This window comes from Brienomyrus brachyistius, unplaced genomic scaffold, assembly GCF_023856365.1.
Source record: "Brienomyrus brachyistius isolate T26 unplaced genomic scaffold, BBRACH_0.4 scaffold603, whole genome shotgun sequence".
Lineage (NCBI taxonomy): Eukaryota > Metazoa > Chordata > Actinopteri > Osteoglossiformes > Mormyridae > Brienomyrus > Brienomyrus brachyistius.
This window is the reverse complement of record NW_026042878.1, coordinates 71,935-79,468: the sequence shown is the minus strand read 5'-3', so window position 1 is coordinate 79,468 and position 7,534 is coordinate 71,935.

Below are 7,534 nucleotides of genomic sequence, written 5' to 3'. Positions count from 1 at the left end.
GGGAAAAGTATACCAGGAGAGCAATAGCTTCAAGAAAAGTTTCAGACACAGTGATTAGAGAAAGAGGCCAGCTTGCACACTTCCCCCTTCCCTCTGTCAGACACAGGCAGACGCTGCAGCAATGAAAAGCATTTTTATTGGAAGAAAGAAGGCATCTTGAGGATACAAAAGTCCCATGTCCTTCATTTACCGAGAGTCTTTCAGAACTATAAAACACCGGGATAATGTCCAGCAGCACTCTCAGAATCTCCAAGTCCTTCACTGACACAGTCTGAGGCCGTAGTAGATTTCCTAATTCAGTCTTGAGGCTCTGGACCACTGCTGCTGCTCCTCTAGATGGGCAGCACAGTCCAAGCAGGCTTTCCGGAAAGCGTAAAATGCAGTCTCCAGAAGGACATGGATGCCTCCCCATCACATACTCTGTGGTCAGAGACACATTGCAGGTCATGTCAATAGTCAACGGACAATTACAATCCAGTAACGACACACTCAGGCACATGCTGATCGCAATATTTAGAAAACTTTGAATGGACACTACCAAATGTAGATGCACAATAAGCACCAACTGTTTTGGGGAGAAGTGATAAGCAGTTACAAGTAAATGCGCATGTAAATGAGTATTTAGTGCCTCCCGTCTTTCAGTCTCTTGTTCGATAGTTAATGGATGACTGGGCAGACCAGTGATGCTGGAGGAAATGAGGACTGCATTGAGATATGCATAGTACAAGACATACTGAGGAACTGGAATGACCTGCCTTGCACTAGCTGAAGAAACTGGATTTGTGAGCAGGGAGAAGTTAATTAGGATCAACCCCAGACATATAAAAATGACTGATGGTGATTATTTTTACACTGAATAACATGGCAGTCCCTGCAAAGCAAATGTCCATGTGTATCAATATCTAATTGGATAGCTAGATGAATACTGCTTATTTAAGTAATGCTAAAACTAGTTACTCATTATTTAATACACGAATTCCTGTTGCTCAACATGAACCAATGATGAAACCACCAGGACTTCATGTGATTACTTCACACTCACTAGACCATCAGTTATGCAACGTTAATTCACTCTTCCTTCCTGCAGTAATTGATTTACCACCAAATAAACTGAATTCTAAGTAATATCACACAGTGACTTCATCATTAGCTGTTGAACTCTCAAGCACAAAATGTGTCATATGGGCAGAAATGGAGCAAGTGGGAGCAGCCAAGGTCCCAAACAAAAGGGGCTTTATAAAGGATAAATACAAAAGCATAAAACAAAGAGGACTGCAATGAGTCTCAAACAGACTAACTGAAGCAGCCACCAACATCAATGACAGACCTGCGGAACACTGCAGAGCGATGGGAGCGATTAACACGGGGCAGGAATGAGAGGTAAGACTAAATGAGCACCAGGCATTGCTCGTTAACCCTCTGGAGTCTAAGGCCTCTCAGCCATTTTTCATATCAAGTCTGAAATGCCTTTTAAAGTATTTCACCTATCTAAAAAACATTTACCCCAAAGTGCTGCAAATGTTTTCATCCAACACAAACTCAGAACAAATAATCTGAGACAATTCAGTATGGCATTCTTCTATTTTTATTTAAATCAACTTTAAAAATACACGTTTCAAAAACCTATTCTCAGAGCTGCTGAGAAAATGGAAATCAACACATTAAAAATGTTTCTAGCCAAGACTTTGAGCTCTGGAGCTTATAGACATAGGGGTTGGCTTCACATAGGTGACTGAAAAATTCAGAAATCTCAGGTGGTTTGATTACTAAAGTGTTATAATTTTGGAGTGACACAAAGTCAGTGGCTTACACAATGCATTTTGATGAGATGCACAACACACCTGTAATGGTTTGCATACTGTTAAAGTAATGTCATTGTTACTTCACCCACCCATCAGAATATCAGTTTGAAATGTAAAAAAGAGACAATTATAGGGTTTATAACATGCAATGGATTAAATTCTGATGAATAAAAAGTGCAATTATATCTTATTACATATTATATATGTGAAATTATTGCATCGTTTTTATGATTTCTTCTGATGAGCAGATTTGACTGTTAGAAAATCATAGCAGATGTGCTCCAGTATCGATGCTTGGTTCCCTCATTTGTAATGAATGCACTTTGTAGACGGTCCCTAGCAAAAGGCTGTACTTGTAATGCTGGTTTGCCGGTTCCGTGAGGACTCTCCTAAGGGACTGGTGGCATCACATGTTGTTTCTAAAGTATAGAGATGGCAAAAGCAAATATCCAGCCAACATAAACAACATAAAACCAACTTTACTGTGTTGATTTATGTGAATTGTTTTATTTTAACCGCGTGTGCTTTATCATCTATTGCGTAACTACCCCAGGTTTCCCTGCCATGTTTGTCAGAATGTTGTTGCTGCTGCTATATATAAGAGCAGCTGTGTGTAAAATCATCTCATCTCATCTTTTCTCTGCTGCTGTGATGCCTCGGCCTGCCAAGCTTTCCCAGGAAGACTGAAAAGTGTAATACCCTTATAGTTGGAACATACAATCAGGTTTCCATTCTTAAATAAGGGGACCACCATGCTGGTCTGCTAATCCAGCGGCACTGTCTCTGACCTCCACGCGCTGTTGAGAAGGCATGTCAGCCATGACAACCCCACAACATCCAGAGCCTTTAGGAACTCTGGGCAAATCTCTTCCACCCCTGGGGTCCGGCCACCACAGAGCTCTTCAACCACCCTGCCCACCCCAGCCCCAGTGATGGGCAAGTCCACTCCAGCCCCCTCGGGCCTCGTGTCCTCAGATGTCTCAAAGGCAGTGCTCATAGATGTATCCGAGGCAGGGTTCATGAGGTCCTCAGAGTATTCCTTCCACCTGTGGGTGATGTCCCCAGGTGAGGTCAACAGCACCCCCTCTCCAATGTAAACAGTAGGAACCAGGAGCTGCCTCCCCTTTCTGATATTCCGGATGGTTTGCCAGAACCTGTCAGCTGCCTCCGGAGACCCCCAGGCTATTAATTCCCAGTAGGCCTTCTTCAGCTTGACAGTCCCCCTCACCTCTGGTATCCAGCATCGGGTACGAGGTTTCCGCCACGACTGGCATCGACAACCCTGCTAGCCACAGCTCCATATGGCTGCTTTCACAATGGAGGTGCAGAACAGTGTCCATTCAGACTCAATGTTCCCAACCTCCCCCAGCATCCAGTTGGAGTTCTGCCGGAGATGCGAGCTAAAGATCTGGCGTACAGGAGCCATACGTTCCCAGCAGACTCTTTCTGTATGCTTGGGCCTACCAGGTCTGACTGTCCTCCCCTACAACTTGAGCCAACTCACTACCAGATGGTGATCAGTTGACAGCTCTGCCCCTCTCTTCACCTGAGTGTCCAATACAGAAGTCCTAAGTTCAGATGAAACGATTATAAAATCGATCATCGACCTGTAGCCCCGCGCATGTTCATACCATGTCCACTTATGGACACCCTTATGCTTGAACATGGTGTCCGTTATGGAAAAACCATGCATTACACAGAAGTCCAACAACTGAACACCAACAAGGTTCCGATCAGGGAGTCCGTTCCTCCCAATCACCCTCCCCTTCAGGCCACACTGTCGTTGCCCACATGAGCGTTGAAGTCCCCCAGCAAAACGATGGATTCCCCTCATGGTGCACTAATCAGCACACCACTCAGGGAGCAAGTACAATCTATAGAATAGAATAGAATAGAATAAACCTTTATTATCCCACGAATGAGAAATTTAGGTGTTACAGAGCTCTTGCACAAAAACGTAATATAGCACAATAGGAGCAGGTAGATACACAAAGATATAAATACAAATGTACAAAAGTTTTGGAAATAAATAAAGATGTACAGAGATATGTACAAAATGTACAGAGATATGTACACAAGTGCGGGGGTGGGGTGGGGTGTGAATGATCCTGGTTACAGCATGTGATATGTCAGTTAAACATATATGAGTAAAAAATACTCACGCTAAACTGTTATAATGTCTGACAGCCGCTGGTAAGAATGACCTGCGGTAGCGCTCCTTCCTACACTGTGGGTGTAGAAGTCTATTGCTGAATGAGCTGCTCAGAGCTCGTACAGTCTCATGCAGGGGGTGGGAGGTGTTGTCCATAATGGATGTTAGCTTAGACCGCATCCTCTCATCCCCAACCTGCTCAATGGATTTCAGTGGGCAGCCCAGGACAGAGCTGGCCCTCTTCACCAGTTTGTCCAATTTCCCCCTGTTCCTCTCTGCAATTCCACCACACCAGCAGACCACAGCATAAAAGATAGCAGATGCTACCACAGTGTCATAGAAGGACCTTAAGAGAGTCCTGTTCACCCCAAAGGATCTTAGCCGCCTAAGCAGGTGAAGACGACTTAGACCCTTTTTGTAAACTGCCTCAGTGTTTGTAGACCAGTCCAGTTTGTTGTTTAGGTGAACACCCAGGAATTTGTACTCCTTCACCGTTTCAATGTCCAGACCCTGGATGTTCACCGGTGTAGTAGGAGAAGACTTCTTGCTGAAGTCAATCACCAGTTCCTTCGTCTTGCTGGCATTAATATGAAGATGGTTCAGTTCACACCAGCTGACAAAGCGATCGATGACCCCCCTGTATTCCAGCTCGTTCCCCTCTGACACCCGACCAACAATGGCAGTGTCGTCTGAAAACTTCTGTAGATGGCAAGTGTCCGTGTTGTAATTGAAGTCCGCAGTGTATAGGGTGAAGAGAAAAGGGGCGAGTACTGTTCCTTGTGGGGCCCCCGTGCTACAGACTACCACCTCAGACACACAGTCCCGGAGTCTCACATACTGGGGTCTCCTGGTGAGGTAGTCCGTAATCCACGCAGACAACTGATGGTCCACTCCCGCTCCCTCTAACTTCCCCCTCAGCACTGAGGGCCGGATTGTATTGAAGGCACTTGAGAAGTCAAAGAACATGACTCTCACAGTGCTCCTAGCCGTCTCTAGGTGAGAGAAGGCCCGATGCAGCAGGTAGATGACAGCGTCATCCACCCCGATGTTCGGACTGGTAGGCAAATTGCAGCGGGTCCAGATCCCTCCTGACTAGCGGGCGAAGGTGGTGAAGTACAATCCTCTCCATGGTCTTCATCAGGTGTGAAGTCAGGGCAACAGGTCTGAAGTGGTTCAGCTCCTTGGGGTGCGTTGTCTTTGGGACCGGTACCACGCAGGACGTCTTCCACAGAACGGGGACCCTCTCCAGACTGAGACTGAGGTTAAAGATGTATGTGATGACCTGGCACAGTTGACCTGCGCAGTCCCTCAACAGTCTGGAGCTGATTCCATCTGGACCTGCGGCCTTCCTGGTTTTCATCTTCATCAGCTGACTCCGCACCTGGTCAGTTGTGATGGAGAGGCCACAGTGTAGGTTGTGGGTGGGTGACTCCTGCTGAACGGCATGGGGGGGAGGGGCAGTAAGGCCGTTGGGGGACAAAGGGGGCAGATGGGGTGCCGCCAGTATCCCCGGTGCTGTGACTACTGTGGGGGGTTGCAGGGAGGTGTGAAGGAGGTGTGATGAGCTCTGGTGGATAGGGGGGGGTTGGGCTACTGAGTCAAACCTGTTAAAGAACTGGTTCAATCTATTAGCCCAATCCTGGTCGCCAGACTCCGGATCCCCTCCACTCGCCTTGCTCCGTCCGGTGATGATATTAAGTCCCTTCCACACCCCTCTTGTGTTGCTCTGCTGGAGCTGCTCCTCCAGCTTCCTCTTGTATCTGTTCTTTCCCCGCCTTATCTCTCTCCTTAGCTCCTTCTGGACTCTCCTAATTTCCTCTCGATCTCCGGATCTGAAAGCCCTCCTTTTTTGCTCCAGCAGAGTCCTCAGGTCTGGAGTCAGCCATGGTTTGTTGTTGGAGTAACACCGTACTTTCCTAGTCGGTACAGTGTTATCCATGCAGAAGGTGATATAATCTGTTATGCAGGCCGTCAGACTGTCAATGTCCTCCCCGTGTGGGCTGCATAGCACCTCCCAGTCTGTGGTTTGGAAGCAGTCTTTCAGTGCCAGACTCGCCTCTTCAGACCATTCTCTCACATACCTTGTAGTGGGGGGTCGTTTGCATACTAAAGGTATGTATGAGGGAACCAAATGGACCAGGCTGTGATCTGAACGACCCAGTGGGGGGAGGGTTGATGCTCTGTAAGCGTCCTTAGTATTTGCATACAGTAAGTCCAGTGTTTTGTGTTCCCTGGTGCAGCAGTCCACATACTGGGTGAAAGTAGGGAGAGTTGAGGACAAGGAAACATGATTAAAATCCCCAGAGATGAAAAAGAAGGCTTGGGGGTGTGATGTCTGTAGCTGGGACACCACTGTGTGAATTGTCTCACATGCTGCTGCCGCATCTGCCGTCGGCGGAATGTAAACAGTTATCGCGATGACTTGCGTGAATTCCCGCGGCAGGTAATATGGTCTGATGCTGACCGCCAATAGCTCCACATCCCGTGTACAGCATTGCTCCTTAACACTGATGTGCCCCGGTTTACACCATCTCTCGTTCGCATACATCACAATCCCCCCACCTTTCTTCTTGCCGGTCTCCTTTCCATCTCGGTCCGTTCTCACCAGGTGGAATCCCGGTACAGTTACGTGTGAGTCTGGAGTGAGGTGTGTCAGCCAAGATTCTGTATAGCACATCATGCTCACCTCCCGGTACTCTCTCTGAAGTCTTGTCAGCGCCGTTAACTCATCGATCTTATTAGGGAGAGATCTAACATTCCCCATAATGATCGAGGGTACAGATGGTTTGTACCTTCTCTTCCGCTCTCGACATTTAACTCCAGCTCTGCAGCCCCGTCTCCTCCGCCGCAGCTCCCTGGGGATCTCTGGTCTTTCCCTGGGGTGTATCGGCTGGTTACGAAGCGCTAACAGCTGATCCCGGGTGTAAACAATGAAGCCGCTGCTTGAAGAATCTCCGTGTACCGGGTAAAACAGTCCGTAAAGGATTAAAAAACAAAAAAGTAAGTTCACAAGTTGCCTTTGACTAGCATACTTGTGATTAGTTGAAAGAAAAGGTGAAAAAAACAAGGAAAATAGATAAGATAGGTTAAAAGGTGGTCAGAGCTGCTGTAACTAGCTGCCACTCTCGTGGCGCCATCTTGAAAAGAAGTTTTTTTTTTATTCTCCTTACAAAGCTCTAAAAATACATTTAGTTTCTACCAATATATATTTGAAAAGTTTACCATTCAAGTTTCTGGGGGTGTTTTAAAATGTTTCAATGACAAAACTTTGCAGAGTTTGGTGAAATTTCTTTTTCATCCCGTGGGCAGCAGAGCTGACTCCAGCAGGTTAAAGACACATCAGGGAGGATACAAGAGGATTAGGCAGACATGGTGGGCAGGGCAGGACATGACAAAATGGTCTATCCATTGTGTGATGTGAGGTTGAACTCTTCAACCTCAAGTCTCTGTGTCCAAAGTTTTGATTTGGTTGTATTCTCTATATAGCCTATATGAGCAGTCTAGTCAGCTTCCTCTGTGTGAAGTATTGTTTTCTATGAGCTACTATCAAGCTACTTTTAGTGAGTGTGTTCATATCAAA